The following is a 16159-nucleotide window of genomic DNA, read 5'->3' on the forward strand; positions in this document are numbered from 1 at the left end:
ATGTCCATGTTCAGAAAACCATGACCATCCATTGATCAACGAGCTAGTCAACTAGGGACTTGGTATGGTCTATGTATTCACAGATGTATTATGATTTCCGTTTAATACAATTGTAGCATGAACAATAGACAATTATCATGAACAAGGTAATATAATAATAACAAATTTATTATTGCCTCTAGGGCATATTTCCAACATTCACATGGTCCGCCTCCTCCTCGTTCGATCTTCCTCAAATAGTCGGTCTTCAGATCCCTCTCCCACGACCAATCGGTTGCCAGATCCCACGTACAGATTCGCCGGAGCGGTGCAGGTGCACCTCCTCTAACAGTATCCACGCGTGCAAGAGGAACACCGTGCGGCGGACTGCTAGGTCCGGATCACACAATTGGCGGCGGCGAGTGGAGGTGGCTAGGTGCAACACATGCACATCCCTAATGACGGCGCCAAAGCGATCAACTCATTAAGTGTGCCGCACCTCCACTATATGTAGGTGGCCGGTGAAGGCTCAACTCTTCGACTTCGCACGGACCCTAAAGCCCACATGCTCCTTCCCTTAAGCGCACGACCCCTTAGGTTATTGTTCACTTGGTCGTGAGTCAGACCATGCCCGATTGGGCTAATCGGTAGTAGCCTCTAGCAAGACATGCCGACTCCAAGTGTCCGATGAAGCTGGTTAGGCGAACCTATACTTCATACTTCTGTCCCCTCTGGCACACGATATACGTTGTCGTGCTCAAGGCGACATGGTCATCCTTGTTGCCGCACGACCTCTTTCTCATTCCGGTGAATCTAACCAACATTCGGATTATGTCATAATCCTCATCGCATGGCGATGCTTATCCAGGTCAGATTAACTGAGGGGCCCAGAGTATATCTCTCCTAATCGGAGGGGAAAATCCCATCTTGCTTGACCAAGTCTCGCAACATGGGTCTAGACAAGTCCGAAACCCACCTCTGTAACTACCCAGTCATGGAGTAGCGTTTGGTCAGCCCAAAGCAAGTTTGTCACCATTCCGATTACATGCGTTAGCTCAGGTCTTAGATCATAGAACGTATGTTGTACTAGAGACTCATAGATGACCTATCACTGCTTCTCATAGTTGGATCTATCTAACTCAGACCTAATCTCGACTCAGATCCGACTACGTCGAATCCGACCAGATCTTTGTGAGTCCATATTATCCAGCTAGCATTCAATGCTACATGATTAGTGAGACCGGACCATTCACAGTATCATATTCTAGTCTAGTTGGTTGCGCGTTCATTCAACTCTTTCGACTAGCGACCATTTAGGAGAATTGGCATACAATGTATAGTCTCACAAATAAGTCATGTACTTGTTAATACACATCATTGACAATGTCCAAGGACTATCTTTATTCATAAATACATAGGAAATATCATCATACATGATTGCCTCTAGGGCATATCTCCAACAAGGATGTCGTCGAACATCAGACCCTCATAACAACAAAACAACTGCACATTTAAATCCACACGATCAACACGAATATTCAATCCCGATAGAAAAATCTCTGTATTATTGTTTTTCTCAATACTTCTCCACTACTTTCCCACTTCTATTTTATACAATATTATTCAATATTTTTCTCATTATTATTCAATCCCAATACTTCTCCACTTCTATTTTATTCTTTTTCTCCTCTATTTCTTCTTCTTCACCTCTTCTTCTTCCTTTTCTTCTCTTCTTCTTCTTCTTCTTCTTCTTCTTCCTCTTTTTCTTTTATTCTTCTTCTTTTATTCTTCTCCTCTTCTCCTCCTCCTCCTCCTCTTCTTCTTCTTCTTATTATTATTATTATTATTATTATTATTATTATTATTATTATTCTCCTCCTCCTCCTCCTCCTCCTCTTCCTCCTCCTCCTTCTCCTCCTCCTCCTCCTCCTCCTCCTCCTCCTCCTCCTCCTCCTCCTCTTCTTCTTCTTCTTCTTCTTCTTCTTCTTCTTCTTCTTCTTCTTCTTCTTCTTCTTCTTCTTCTTCTCCTCTTCTTCTTCTTATATTCTTATTTTTCTCTTCTTCTTCTTCTTCTTCTTCTTCTTCTTCTTCTTCTTCTTCTTCTTCTTCTTCTTCTTCTTCTTTTCTTCTCCTCCTCTTGTTGTTGTTGTTGTTGTTGTTCCTTCTTTTCCTTTTTCCTCGTCTTCTCCTGCTCTCCCTTTTTCTTCTTCTTCTTCTTCTTCTTATTTTTCTTCTTTTCCTTTTTTCTTTTTCCTTCCTCTTTTCTTCTTCTTTTTCTTCTTCTTTTCTTCTTTTCCTTCTTCTTTTATTATTCTTATTCTTTTTCCTTTTTACTAACCTAACTAACCTAATAACCTAATCAACATAGAAAATAAAAAAAATAGAAAAAATTACCGGAGGGGGCCGGCGGGGCGGTGGGTGGTCAGGGCGGTTGGGCGGCGGGGGGGGGGGGAGGAAGAGGCGGCTGCCGGGGGAAGGAGGGTGGGATGGTGCGATGGTGGCGCCGGAGATGGTCGGGGGTGGCGGAGAGTGAGGGGGAGTGGGAGAGAGAGAGGAGTGGGGGAGAGAGAGGGGGTGGGGTGGAACGCCCGTTATAGGTCATCCTCTTTGCCGTTTTTTAGCAAACGACGAAGAGCCTAAAGGCAGACGACAAAGAGTCCAACTATTGACTGTTATAGGTCATCCTCTTTGCGGTCTTCCAACAGACGACAAAGAGCCCAACTTCTGGTCGTTATAGGTCATCCTCTTTGTCGTTTGCGTTTGGGCTCTTTGCCAAAGAATGTACTAATGGAAAGTAGCATATTTGCCATAAATCCATCCTTTGCCGTCTATTTTGTGGAAGCAGACGACAAAGAACTTCTTTGCCATCAGCAAGCACACGACAATTAAATAACTGATGGCAAAGAAGCCGATTCCATTAGTGTCATGAGACTCAATGAGATCACTAGCCTCACCTAGTTGTTGCAAGAAAGCAACAAAATGCTTCCTTGTCTTACCCTTAATTTTTCTCATGAATTTTCGAAGGAAATTTCATCAAGTTTTACCTCCTCTTTTTCATCTCCACTATCCATATAAGGACTAGTGTAAATGGTAGTTTTGATGTGGAGGTTACCTTGTTGGAGGCCTTGGCCATAAGGCACTTGGCAATGCGGTTCTTGTTGGGGTTCGAAGAGAGACATCTTAGTTGGGGAATAGGTTGCAATGGCCACGGTGGCCATCGACATTCCTTCACCACTCGCATCACCATCATCATCATCATCATCATCATCATCATCGTACAATTACTCTTCTTGAGCCACCAACACCGTTTGGGGCAACTTCTCGGGGAAGTTGTTCTTGTTGGGGAAGGACCGAGTTTTGTCTTTGCGAATGATCTTGCCACCATTGCTTTGCCTCTTACCATATGGACAATCCAAAATGAAGTGACTCACATTTCCACAATTGTAGCAAGTCCTCACATGTTGCTTGCCCTTTGACCCACTTGAATTGTTCTTGGAGAAGTTGGGCCTTGAGTTTCTCTTATTGCCGCAAAATTTCCTAGACGCGAGAGCCATGTGCTTGTGGTAGGCATATTTGGTGTCTTTGGGACAACACTCCTCCTCTTCTTCTTCCAGAATAGCCTTGGCCTTCAAAGCAAGGTTGGGTGAGGATTTGTTTGACCATTGGATATGATCTAGAGCGCCGTCAGTGGTCTTGTTCAATATGTTCATGGCAATAAACTCATCCTCCATAGACCGTGGGAGGAGGAACTAAGGCAAAGGTTTCCATCACATGCTTTTCTTGAAGTAACTTATCCTTACCACTACTAGACCCCTCCTTTCACGAGTTGTCATCCGACTCTGAGTTAGTGAAATTGACCACTAGAAACAGATAGGTAGAGAGTTTGAGACCATCAAGGAATTCTTTAAACAAGGATTTGACCTCGGTCGTCATAAAGGATCTAACTGAAGCAACTGCCTCATTTAAATTCTCACGAGAGACCGTGTTCACTTCCTCAGCCTTGGATAAGTCCACAACCCTATCCCTGTCATCAACCATACTCTTCGGGCGGTATTTCCCTTAATAAAGAGACGTTGGCCTGATACCAATTGAAAGGATCGATATGGTTGACTACAGGGGGGTGAATAGGCAACTGCCACTTTTTAAGTTTTTCTTAACAACATAGGTTTGGAAACAAATAGGTTGTCTAGATATGCAACTAGGTGAACAACCTATACGGTGCAAACAACAACCACAATAAGCAAGCAAAGGAATACAACACAAGTAAAGCTTACACAAAGTAAAGGTGAGAGAAAACCACAAATGTAACCGGTGTATACGAGGATGTGTTACCGAAGTTCCTTCCCTTTGATGGGAAGTATGTCTCCATTGGAGCGGTGTGGAGGCACAATCCTCCCCAAGATGCCACCAAGGCTACCGTATTCTCCTCATGCCCTCACACAATGCGAGATGTCATGATTCCACTAGTGGTGCACTTGAAGGCGGCGACTAAACCTTTAGAAACAAGGTTGGGGTAGTCTCCATAACTTAATTGGAGGCTCTCAACAACACCATGAAGATTCACCATAATGGATTATAGCTCTGAGGTGACCTCAATCGTATATGGTGCTCAAATACCTAAGAGTAATAAGATCCGCAAGTAATTAGTGGGAGGAATCAAATTTCTATTGGTGGAAGTGTAGATCAGGTACCTCTCACCCAAACCCTAGGAGATCAACAACTTTTGTTGGCTAGGGAGAGAGATTGGGCGAAAATGGAGCTTGGAGCAACAATGGAGCTTAGATTAGGAAGAGTGGTCTTCTTGGGGAAGAAGATGCCCTTTATATAGTGGGGGGGGATATAACAATTATCTCCTCTCAGTCCACACACAAGCAGTACTACCGCTCATGGGAGTGGTACTACCATTTGGGCGGTTGAGCCAGCCACATAGTGCGATGGCACGAGGCCACGAGGCGATAGTGCCACCAGAGCGGTACTACCGCTCGCCCAAGCGGTACTACCGCCGGGGTTGCAGTGCACTAGCTCTCAACCACAAAGAGTACGTAGGAGCGGAGGCAGTTCCGCCTAAGCGGTACTACTGCTCCCAAAGTGGTACTACCGCACATAAGAGGTAGTATGCTGCCTACTACCGCTCATAGTTTGCTGAGGGTTCTAGGCCGGGAAAGAAGCACGATAGTTGCACTATAGTAACAGGCGGTACTACCGCTTGGGAGTAGTACTACTGTGCCGTACTACCAGCCAAAAACCGCCCAGTCCGACACAAAAAAGTCGAGGCCCTGAAGCCAGCGATACAACGCGTGACACTTAGCAATAGCATTACCGCCCATAAGCAGTACTACCGCTGCACAGAGCGGTACTACCGCAGATAAGAGGTACTAGTGCTACCCAGGGAGGTACTACTGTAGATAAGAGGTAGTACCGCTGCCTTGCGCGGTAGTTCTGCTTGGTTCCTTATGGATCGTAACAAAGGCAACATCGGAGCTCCAATGATGCGGGAAAGGAAAACGGGTTCAGATAAAAGTGTACGTGTTGATTCCATCGAAACCTTTTCAATATGGACCCCCTCTTAATAATATGGTTGTTACGACTCAAATCCACTAGAATAGAAACACAGGAATGAAACCGTCTTCACTCTAATGCACCGAGGGGCTAGAATCATCTTGTGACATAGGACGACTTATGTGAAAAGATTAATGCACACGATTAGTCCGCAAATACAATGTCATCAATCACCAAAACAACTAGGGTAGAAATATGGGAAACATTTAGAATAAGCCGGATGATTCTCTCGCTAGTTAAACCGCCTCCTCTAGTTGACACGTGTTCTGTGCAGGCCCGTTCACTTCATCCCCTCCGAGCCATATCCCCTCAACCTTATCCTCTCTCCAGGATCCAACCGCGACTCATCTTCTTCCTCTCGTCTTTCCTCTTGATCCGAGATGAAGCACAACCACGCTGCCAAAGGCTTGCTCCGTGTCCTCCCACCCATGTGAGGGATGCTGCAAGCCCGCTGCAATCCAACACAATCGCCACCCGCTACTAGAAGATCTTTTGGCCGCGCCGCCGCCGCTCACAACAGCAATCGAGGATGAAGCGCGCTGGTGCAACTTTCGAGGAAGAGTCATGCTTCTGCAAGGGGTGCACTACAACATGGTGCCAACTGCGAGGGCGGCGCCGCCATTCGCATTTGCTGTCATGGAGCATCTGGAAGCACCGCCGATAGTTGTGGACCCTGCGAGGTAACACTCGCAAGAGGCAATAGGTGTTTGTGATACAACACTCTCGCCCCTGCAAATTAGAGGGGGCGCGACGTGCATGGCATATGTGTCGCGATGCAACCTCGTCGGCATGTTGGCGCTGCGATGCAGCCTCACCGGCGCTGCTGTTGCTGCAAGTCACTTGCTGTGGAGCTGCAATGAAGCGCTCGACGATAGTGGATCTACAAGGAAGCACTCTCCGGCAGCAACCCAGTGCTTCGATGCAGGACCCGCGCGGGCGGTCCCGGTGCTCCATCACAATGCTTGTTCCATGCTCCGATGTAGCGCTCGTCGCCGTGCTACAACGCAACAACAAGGAGGAGAGCAAAAGCGACGGTGCTCGGTGTGCTATTGCAATGCAATAGGTAAAGGATGGCAGCTAGCGTCCCTGGTCGGTGCTGCACGGCAGCACTCGCGTGATGCTTACTTGTGCTTTGTTGATCCTCTCGCCGACGGCTCCGGATGCAGCCTGGCAGTGCTCGCCGACGACTCCGGATGCTGAGAGATCGAAGCAGAGAGAAGGGGTTGTTTGTGCGATGAGATGAAGAGACGTGCGTGAATTTGACCATTCCACCGATGAGAGGAAGTGATCGGACAAACATGGTTGGGCTGATCAAATGGTCAGCGAGGCAGCTTAAAATCTTGTGGCATCAACGGACAATTCATAGCACGCCCCTAGAAATATGCCCTTACATGCGTGGTCCTCTCTCACCGCACCAAACTCTCTCTCTCGCGAATCCCTGAGGACTTGTTCGGTTAATCCACATCATAAAGGGATTGAAGAGGATTGAAGGGGTTTGAAATGGATTTTGACTTGTTGGGAATTTAATCCCTTCCAATCCCCTTCAAACCTCTTGAAATTCTATGAAACCGAATAAGGCCTCAAGAATAAGGCCTCAAGAATAAATATCACTCACTAATCTCACCCCCTCACATGACGATCTCCTCACCGACGCCACCACCCAAGCTGGCCAGTTCCAACATGCCCCCAAGCTCCCCGAGCTCCGCCGCTCCCTCCCCTCCATCCAGATCTGTGCCTTAAGGCATGCATACTTTCCCTTGGATAGGGCTTCGGGCGCCCCCCTGTTCTTGTCGGAATCCACCACAATAGGCGATGGCAAGGCTGGAGCTTGCGTGGTCCGTCACCTGCATTGCCCAGGTAGGCCCTTCCACCCTCTCCTCCGCACCTCACCTTCTCTTCTTATCCATCCCCTTGCTGCATGTCACCATGGCGTGGATATGGTAATAACAACAAGTGGGCACCGACCTTGCCCTGCTTGAGGAGGAGGAGGAGGAGGGGCGCACCTAGGCACCGGCCATGCTCTGCTCGAGGAGGAGGGGCTGGAGGGTTCTGCTCCTAGGGCAACCAACAAGCCCTGCCCGAGCTCAAGCGTGGCCATGATGACCCACCGCGACATGTAACGTCTCCATCTCCCTCCCCCTCTTCCACTGCTCACTACTGCTATGCAAATTCTGGTTGTGACAAGGAATTCAAGAGGGATTTGTATGAACAAGTCTAGTGTTTTATTTAGTTAGTTAGTGTCATGGAGAGCATGTCGAATGCCGCCAAATACTAGACTAGACTGAATAACAGGAATTGCCAAACAACTATAAAAAAATGTACTGTAGTTACCAATCTACACGCACGAGACATATATCTTTCTCACCATTTTAAACAATAACAATTGATACTTAGCGTATACATTTTCTGAGAATTACTCCATATACGTAGGCTAACAGCGGTGTTCACGAATGACCACAGAGAAAGTAAAGGTAGCAAGAGGTTTCAGTTTGTTTGCTCTAAGTATTATCTTTCGAAGTGCAGGCAAAAACACAAAAAAGAATCAACTTAGTTGAAAACGGAATCCCTTTCTATTGTACACGTATCTCCTATTGGTAATAATCTTGCATTAGTCTTAATCTACATCAAGATGTATTGATAGCAGAGTCTATACGTGAGTGCTAGCTAGTTAGTTTGCTTTAGTAGTACTAGTTCTACATGTACAGACTATATTCTTAGGATAATTGCAATGAAGGTAGCCGGTAGTTTGAGAGTCCGGTAAGGATCTCTATCCTGTTTATGTCTGTATAGGCTGCTGAAGAAGGAAGGCAATCACTGCTACTGAAGATGATATTTGCTTCACATTTATGTCTATTGACCTGCCCCAAATTATGTAAATAGTATGAACTAGTAAGAGGCTTCTGCTGAGCTGATGATATGTGCTTCACATTTTTGTCTGTTAAACTGTCCCAAATTATGTAAATTTAGTATGAACTAGTGAGAGGTAAATCAACTGTATGGGCAACATTAACATAGGTGCTCTAGACATCTCTCTGACACTAAATATTCTTGCTGACTCCTTGTGTTCAGTGGCAGCTTGTATTCTTTACTGTAAAATCTCCTAAAAGAGAGAGCTTCAGGCATTGAGGCATTGAGCCATTGTAGTATTGTCTCTATGGGAAGCGACTTAGCATACATGTCGTAGTTAGGTTTCCCATTTTCTTCTGTGATAAGTAAGGTCTGTTTTCATTGACAGGTAGAATATAGCGAGTGAGTGGGAAGGTTTGTGCAAATATCTTACCTTGAGGTCATCATGGATGCGCACAATATGACATGAATTGGCGAAAAATAGGGATCTGCAAGATCAACTTTAAAGGTAGATTCCATTTTCTGTATATATACTTGTACACTCTTAGATTCTCCTATGATTGACGGCTGCGATACTTATGGAACAATCTTTGTTTGTAGGTTAAGACCAAAAATGGAATTTATTGATCTAAAGATGGATCACATTAATAGTCGCACTACCAAACCACCAGATAAGATGAAATCATACTATGGTTTGGATTTTATGTTTTACTCGGCCTTCGCAAGAAAATTCCAAGTATTTAGTGTACTACTATTGTTGAGTGCACTCGGTTAAGATGCCTGAATTTAAATAAAAGCCTAAAACAGTTCTAAGATCTAATGTGTGATCAGGACTATATTTGTATTAGTTCAAGAGATTTGATATGGTAACCGTTGCTGCATCACATATTATTATTAGTTTTCTCTTACTTACTCAATGGTTCCGATAAAATATGGCTTGTTCTTGACGTATGTGGCAAGAACGTGATGCAAACATCATCAGATGTCACAACTTCAGTTGTAACGCACATGTAATCTACATACACTGCATTGCATCCATGCTTTCAAAATTTCAAATGTTTTTGGTTCAGCAATAACTACTCGTAACCAAAATATGTTTCATGGTAATTATCGTTTGATGTTGCTGGTTGACAGGATCGTTGTTATTTTCTTCACCTTTTTGCAAGTACGTATTGTGACCAAGCACGAGAGACTACCGGTAACGTTCTTCAACCATCGGAAATGCTCTTCAAGTATGAGAGATAACATAGGACTACCACAGCCCACTGGGTGTTGTGCTCTTCAACCACTCGGAGGCGAGCCCAGAGACTACATCACATAGATGACCTTTCATCCATTACACACAGGCTTACATCCATTACACACCGGCTTACACAAATATGAGTCTTACATCCATTACACACCGGCTGACTAAACATCGCTCTGAAGCCCAGAGACTACATCACATAGATGATCTTTCATCCATTACACACAGGCTTACATCCATTACACACCGGCTTACATAAATATGAGTCTTACATCCATTACACACCGGCTGACTAAACAAACAAAACTAAGTAATCAAGAGTCCTACATCCATTACACACCGGCTTACACAAATATGACCATTATGGTCAAGTCTTACAGAGATAGAGCCATGAAGGCCAAACATCAAATAAACAATCGCAGCGGAAATCTTCAATGATAATCTTCAACGATAGCATGGACTCATGCCATCTGCCCAGGGCCGTCTCCAGAAATTTGAGGGCCCGGGACGAAATATAAATTGTGGCCTTAAATTATAAAAAATTACAACTAAAGAACTATCCTAAAAAATACAGCATAACTAAGTAGTAACCAACCAAGAAATACATAAGGCGAAAGCATATAGAAAATTGCTCATAACGTATGTAGAACAAATAGATAAATTATGACAAAAATAAAAATTAAAATACAGGGATAAAAAAGAGTACCATAGCAGTAGTTTTCTTCATCTATCCCTCACATATGTGTGTAGATACTTCTATAACGGGTATGGATGGAAAAGTACCTTCATCTTGTTTTTCTACAACATGACATGAAATTGGAATAAAAATGCATTAGTTTTAGTTCCCTTAATGGCACATGGTTCTAGTTCAATTTGGCTCCAGTTAAATGTCCATATGCATCACTTCGGAAATCAACATACAACATCATTTTAGAAATCTACAAATACAACCTCCTTTTCGGTTTATAAGGCTTGCGTGTATTCCTAGATCTATAATTTGACCAACATAAGTTGAGTTGTATAGTCTAAAAATTATATCATTAGAAAGTAGACGATTTGAAGTTTTCAATGATATATCTTTTGTGGTATATAACTTGTATTATGTTGGTCTATTTGTCAACCTAAAGATACGTGCAAGCCTTATAAACCGAAAAGGAGGTAGTACAAAATGTCAGTTCAAATACATCTTGTAATGTTGTCCGCTTGTCTCACTCCAAGAAATTACCTACCGATCAGTGGTCTTACCTACCGATCAGTGGTCGAGTACAACAGTGCCTGGATTTTGTTGGCTTTAGAGGCCCAGCCAATCCTAATCGTACCGAATGCAGGGGCAAGCATCTGGTGCCAGAAGCACGGGGCTGGGCCGGTCAAGCAGATGCGCGTCAGGGAGCACAACCATGAATAGTGTAGCGGCTTTTTCACGAATCAACTAGCAGGCAAGTCTAGATCGGGGAGAGCAGCGGCCGCCAGGGAATTGCAGCAGGTCGTCGTCGACTCGTCGGTTCATCAAACGGGAGAAGGCGAGAGGCGGCGCGAGCGTGCAAGAGGGAGGGTCACGGTCCTAGGGTTCAAGGATGTACCAGGCGCCCGCAGAGATTGAAGCGAAAACAGCGACCCATGCGGGCCAAAACTGAATCGCCTGTGTGTGATTTTTTTTCTCCGATGGGCCCCCCACGATTTCGGGGCCCTATGCGGTCGGCTACTTTGGCCGCCCTCATAGACGGGCCTGCATCTGCCTTAACCCTACATGCATTCTGATAGGAACACGTCCTAATTCGCATGTTTGTCACTACAGTACTCTTCATTGTATTCATGTTTCTCCATGCCTGGCCAAGTAAATAGCCAGGGACAAACCAATGAGTATTTTTGAATGTACTCGCAAGCAACCTATGTTTGGAACTAAGTAATCATGCATGATATAACACAAAGTAGGTTTTTTTCGGAGAGCTAGTTGTGAATGCAATAACATGTCCTACCATTTTGTAAATCATGCGTCATGAGGTTACATGTATCAGTATAAGCAAAGTTTGAACAACTCAATGTAATCATCTCATCAAGTCATCTCACTTAGTTTAAGGATTTCATTTTCACACCCAAGTTTTGTAGAAGACTGGACATAGTTTAAGCAGTACCATCCAACTGTCCTTGACCGTGGACATGGCTATTTGAATAGTTTGACATTCTAGAGAGGTTGCACACTTTACCCATAAGACTCGGGGAAATTCGGTGTCGGTCCACGATTCAATGTATATTACATACCCGAGGTAAGCAACCAAACAATATCTTTCCGTGGACAACAATAAACAAAGACTTACTAATTGCTACCCGACCCTCATGATGTACATCACATTATATCATCCGTGATGGAACACAACAGTGTGTCCGATGTCTATAAAAACAATCATTGTTGTCCATTCACGCATATCCCCATATCGAGTGTCGTTCCATCAGTGTGCCGATGTCTATAAAAACAGTCATTGTTGTCCATTCACGCATAGCCCCGTATCGAGGGTGACCACGCCACTCTGTCCACTAGTAATGCAAGCTCTCTATTAGTATTGAATAAGGTAGTTAACAAAGCCCCGTTTCATAAGGGGTGATGCGGTCATACATGTAAGGTTGGGACCGGTCGACAAATCTTAAATCTAATCCATTTTTGAAAACACACACACAACTTGCCTCAGTACACCACTTCTTTATCAAGTGTTTACCTAGCTCAATTTCTACACCGGGAATTAGTAGAACTTAATGGGATTTTAGAAAAAGTCTTTGATAAATCTTTTGCTTTCCATCACGATGCATACCCCTCTCCCACTTCCATAGAAACTATTTGGCATCCTATCTACTTCCCACCCACATGACTCTAAGTGGAAATAGATTTATGACAATACAAGTATCAACGAGGGAATACAAAGGAGACAAACCTAGCAAGGTTGTCACCACATCATCATGCTTTTCAATGCAACGAATAAAAGTGCTATAATGACATGCATGAAATGGGTTCATCAACATGGTCAAAGGGATGCTTGTCTAGCTCAGCAAAGTCTTCGAGGTCTTCAAAAGCTTCTGGTCCAATTTCTTCATCAATAACATGATCTAACCCCGCAAAATAACGAGACACAAATAAGGCAATAGCAAAAGCATGAAAAATAAAACACTCAGAAAAATGTGTAAAACTATTTTTTTTGTTAAATACTAGATTAAAAATAAAAAAAAGCATATTTGTTGGTTTTGGAGTTGGGCTAACAAAAACAAGGATTTGGATTTTGGAAGGGGGATTTAAATACCTAAAAATGGATTTAAATTTTGACAGTGTAGAAAAGGTTATCCAAATGGAGTGAGAGTTGCGCAATTAAATAGGCGGGAATTAAACACAATTTTAGAAACTTGAATAATTTCATTTGGACAAATAAATAACCATGAGGAACTTTCAGAAGTTTACTAAAAAAAATGAAAGGGCATTGTGCCTCTTGGACTAGAGTAGATTGACTAAGCCTAGCCTAGAGGCAAAGCGGCCTGGGGAAAATCGGTGCACCACACGCGCCATGTTCAAATGTGACGAGCGTGTCCCGGGTGTAAGTGAGAGGAAGGGGGGATAGGAGGGGATGACAGGTGATACGTCTCCAACGTATCTATAATTTTTGAGTGTTCCATCCTATTATATTATCATTTTAGAATACTTCTTGAGTAATAATTTACTAATTTATATTAATTTGAGCTCTAACCTATTAACCAAGTGCCTAGTGTCAGTTGTTGTTTTTTGCATGTTTTTTTACTTTCTACGGTCCAATTGCCCTGAATTTTTTTATGATTTTTCCAGACGAAAAGAAGACCTGAAAGCTTCAGGAGAAGATCAGAGACCATACGAGGGTGGCACAAGCCAACATGGCGCGACCATGGGGGTCGACGCATCCTGATGGCTTGTCCCTTCCGGGTGTCCCTCCTACCTTTGTTCTGTGACCTATAAATTCACATATATTCCAAAACCCAGAGGGCATAGCGAAACACGATATTCTAGTCGGTTACACAAAGAACGTAGAATGAAACTACGGTTAAAAGATATGTGCAACACACGATGTTATGCCATGAATGCAACATGCATGCAAATTTATGAAAACAGTGGCAAGAAGGATATGAAGCATGTGTCGCCATGACGAATGAAAGGGAACCATGACGGCAAAACAGAAAGGATGCCACGACAATGTCCCGATCCCGATAATTCAATGAGATACCGGTGCCAACGAATTGGGAGCGTGTGCGTGTCATGCCAAGAATGATGGGGTGATCCCGGTTACCGGGTTCCCATGTGTCGGAGGCATGAATACGGGGTACTTGCAACTAACATGGCATTTACAAAACAGACAACATCGTAACTCAAACACCAATGCATACGGTCCACGTGCATCGTTTCGGCGGTTATACCTTCAAAGCGTGCATCTTCGGAGCGGATCGAGTCGTAGCGGCGTCGTTTTACATGGGTTGTCATGGACATCGTGAAAGTAGCGGTACACGTGTCATCGAGGAAGTAGTCGTACATGGTTGGAGAGGTGCTTGGCGAATCCACGATCTTCGGAGGTCGACGGTAGTTGTTCTCGGCAGGCGCGGGCACAACATGGAGAGGAGGCAGGAGTACGACAACGAAACATGCGAGGCGGCGGCTTCGACCGATGAGAAGGCCATGCGTGGCTTGGACCTTGGCTGATGCTCGGAGAGGCCGACGGTCTGCTGGTCTGGCGCATCGCGAGACGGCCTTGGCGTAGTAGCCCACGTGAGTGACCGCGCTGCTCGGTCTGGCGGTCAAAACCGGATGCGGGAGAAGAGAGGAGCGCGCAGGGCCTCGCTCGTCTTCCCCGAGCAGAAGGCCAGAGGCGGTGCAGTATCCGAACGGCGAGGGCAAGACGAACTAGATCCAGTGCATGGACGGGCGGATCTGGGCTCCTGGAACCGATTCCCGACGATGAGGCACCTTGGGGCGAGGACTGTGACTCCATGGCGGCGATCTCCTGGTCAAGCAGAGAGGAGAGGGAGAGCAAGGGGTTGCTGCTGGTGCGGTCCGACGGCTTTGGCGCCGGCTGAGGAGAAGGTCGAGGCGCTCGACGCGGGTGAGCAGAGGGACGAAGCGCACGGGCCTGCTGGTGCGGTCGCCAACGACGACGCGACAGAGTACGCACGGGCATGGCCGCTCGGGTGGTCATGCACGAGTGCAACGGGCTGGAGCCTGGAGGTGACCTTGAGGCCGACAACGGAGCCCGGGCGCGATGACGAGGTGCGACTCGGGCGCACAGGGGAAGGAATGCGTGGGGCGGTGGCAGCCAGCGGCCCTCCAGTGCCCCGCCAGGGCGAGCCTACAGGGAGGCCGAGGTAGGGCCGGTCTGGAGGTGGTTAACGCGTAGGGGGCTGCTACAGAGAGACACTCAGGGTCGGGCCTGCCTCGCGAGCAGAGGAGCTTGGGCAGCTCGGGCTCGACCGCTTGCTGGCGTAGATCGAGGCATGACTCGATGCAGGAGGTGGCTGGCTGCAACATGCCGCGATGGATGTGTTGGGGAGGGCAGCGCTGGATGGGACAGGGGAGGATCCCTAGGTTTTGGTTTGATTTGGGCTAAGGCCTTCCGTAATGGTAGTATCTTGGCACAATATCATAAGCAAAATGCTGACGTGACACTATATTTATTGAGAAAAGAGGAGGTTGTTGTATCTTATTTAGGATACGGCTCTTGCACGGTATCATAGGCAAAATAACTTGTTAGACCAATCACATATTAGTATGAGGCCACAATCATTAAATACATGCTTACTAAGATACGACACTTAACATACAATACATTAGGATGGTTGTATCTAACGATCGTATACTACCTAGGATACCGCGCTAAGAGACAATGCATTACGGAAGGCCTAAGTGGATCTACATATAATAAATGGGTTTAGGTCCACGCGCTATTTGGACCCTCCTACTTAAATTGGACGGTTAAAAATAATTAGGTTAGGGGTCCAATTAACAAACCAATGACGGTTTGCGGTAAAACGGGGTTGATCTGGATCCAACGGTCACAACCGTATGATTCAAGTTTCGGGAGGTTTTCTAACTAGGCTGCCCGCAGGTCAGTGCACTATGTAGAGGGGCTAGGAGGAGATGAGAGGGAAAATGGACAGCCCGGCATCAAGTTTTGAAAAACAAAACGTTCGATAATTTTATCGGCTATAGTGCCGTTATACATTTAATATCAAACGAACTCTGATTGCGACAAAATTTGGCAAGCGGCCTACCTACATTAAAATAAGACCGCACGCAAGTTTCAACAGAATCCGAGAATGTTTTATACACACTTTTAAAAACAAGATTAAACGATGTCGCAGGCACGTGCGTGTGTGGTTTGTCTCAAAACGGTTAATGACAAAAACGGAGAGAATCGGTAACTAATAACTGATGCAGGTTTGGAAACTGGCGGCAACAGAGTGCCGATGCAATGCAGATGATGTGAACGATGCAATGATGAATGCGACAAACAAATAATCACAGGGCGGCAA

General features: G+C 45.3%; 2 long non-coding RNA genes across 2 annotated transcripts; one reads left to right on the forward strand and one right to left on the reverse strand.

The window, feature by feature from the left end:
* The first annotated feature begins 7178 nt into the window (after nt 1-7178).
* Nucleotides 7179-9297, forward strand: LOC123425968. Its single transcript, XR_006621959.1, has 3 exons — nt 7179-7654; nt 8774-8893; nt 8986-9297. It is a non-coding gene; the product is annotated as an uncharacterized LOC123425968 (long non-coding RNA).
* Nucleotides 9298-12539: 3242 nt separating this feature from the next.
* LOC123425969 lies at nt 12540-15309 on the reverse strand. The gene is made up of 2 exons (XR_006621960.1): nt 14054-15309; nt 12540-12727 (listed from the first exon to the last, which is right to left on the reverse strand). It is a non-coding gene; the product is annotated as an uncharacterized LOC123425969 (long non-coding RNA).
* Nucleotides 15310-16159: the final 850 nt, after the last annotated feature.

This window comes from Hordeum vulgare, chromosome 2H (genome assembly GCF_904849725.1).
Source record: "Hordeum vulgare subsp. vulgare chromosome 2H, MorexV3_pseudomolecules_assembly, whole genome shotgun sequence".
NCBI lineage: Eukaryota > Viridiplantae > Streptophyta > Magnoliopsida > Poales > Poaceae > Hordeum > Hordeum vulgare.